Source organism: Stegastes partitus, unplaced genomic scaffold, assembly GCF_000690725.1.
Source record: "Stegastes partitus isolate 25-593 unplaced genomic scaffold, Stegastes_partitus-1.0.2 Scaffold2302, whole genome shotgun sequence".
Lineage (NCBI taxonomy): Eukaryota > Metazoa > Chordata > Actinopteri > Pomacentridae > Stegastes > Stegastes partitus.
In genome coordinates this window covers 12,625-14,293 of record NW_007580033.1, presented here as the reverse complement: position 1 = coordinate 14,293, position 1,669 = coordinate 12,625, and the positions used below count along the sequence as shown (strand labels likewise).

At 51.0% G+C, this 1,669-nt stretch overlaps 1 protein-coding gene across 1 annotated transcript in view; it reads right to left on the bottom strand.

Moving 5' to 3' along the window:
• The window catches only part of LOC103374611 (short chain dehydrogenase/reductase family 16C member 5), a 42,998-nt gene that overhangs the window by 34,362 nt on the left and 6,967 nt on the right, over positions 1-1,669 (bottom strand). The window lies entirely within an intron of this gene.

Genomic DNA, 1,669 nt, shown 5'->3' with positions numbered 1-1,669 from the left:
GCCGTGCTTCATGTCATAATACTGCCATCGCCGCGCTTCATGTCATAATACTGCCACCGCCGTGCTTCATGTCATAATACTGCCATCGCCGCGCTTCATGTCATAATACTGCCACCGCCGTGCTTCACGTGATGACGCTGCCACCGCCGTGCTTCACGTCACGACGCTGCCACCGCCGTGCTTTACGTCATGATGCTGCCACCGCCGTGCTTTGTGTTGTGATGCCACCACCGTGCTTCACGTCACGGTGCTGCCATCGCCGCGCTTCACGTCATGATGCTGCCACTGCCGTGCTTCGTGCCGTGATGCCACCACCATGCTTCGCGCCGCGATGCCACCACCATGCTTCACGTCATGATGCTGCCACCACCGTGCTCCAAGTCATGATGCTGCCACCGTCATGCTTCGCGTTGCGATGCCACCGCTGTGCTTCACACCACGACGCTGCCACCACCGTGCTTCACATCATGATTCTGCCATCACCATGCGTCACGGTTCGGACAGTGTTTGTGATGATGTTCGGCTTTTGGCCATCTAGGCTGATGGCCAAAAGGCTTCATGCTGCTGTCATCAGACCAAGGAACCTTCTTCTAGTTGACACTCGTCACCCAAATGCCATTTGTTGAACTCTAGTCTGGACTGATGAAGAACTTGTGTTATATGCACATTCTCCTCCATCTCAGCCACTGAAGCTTGGAACTCTTGTTGTAGGCATCTTGCTGACCTCGCTCACTACTGTCTTTCTTGCACAGTCAATTAGTTTTGGAGGACAGCCTGCTCTTGGCAGATTCATGCACATGCCATGGTCTTTCCAGTCCCTAACGATGGCTGGAACTGTATTCCAAGAGAAATTCAGTACCTTAGAAATGTCTACGTATCCATGCCCTGACTTGTGCTTGTCTACCTTGACAGAAGAGTATTTTTTGTTTGTAGATTCTTGTCAATAAAGCCAAATTCAACTGACCTTGACTCAATGTTGAAAGACAAAAGAGGGAAACAGTGTTTTCAGCTGCCCATACGGCCAGTTTTCGACAATAAGTTAAAGAAAAACTATTAATCCGAAGGCCACTGGCAATAAAACCCACTGCAGCTGAAGCCCGTCTTGTAAATCAAACATGACTAACCAGGTCTAGCACTGGTCCACATTTAGTGTATAGTGCCAGCAAAGCTCCTGGAAGCACAAACACACACCACTAAGCAACACTTAAAACAAGTAGCCCCCTCTGTCAAGACATGGTCTTCAGAGACACACAGCTGGTCTCCAGTGAGGGTCAACTAGAGCCTCTATGTGGAAGTCTCCTTTAAAACACACAGTGCCATGGAAACGTCTGAGGCACTCAGGATGTTTACTAGGGGTGAGCGACATATTGTCTGTCCCAGACGTTCATTCTGCAAAACTTACAGCCGGGAGGCTTTGCTGGGCGTCAGGACAGTGGACAGCGCTGGAATTGCGGCGCTCCGTTGTGATGTGGACATCACACGGAGTCCGATCGGAGACAATGCCAGCAGTTACCAGAGAGAGAAGGAAGCTGTACGACCGTAAACAAAGGAGGAGGAAGAGAGCCGGGATCCATGCTAGGCTAAAGGCTAACCCTTCCAGACCAGCAGGATCCATGCTAGGCAAAATGCTAACCCCTCCAGACCAGCAGGATCCATGCTAGGCTAAAGG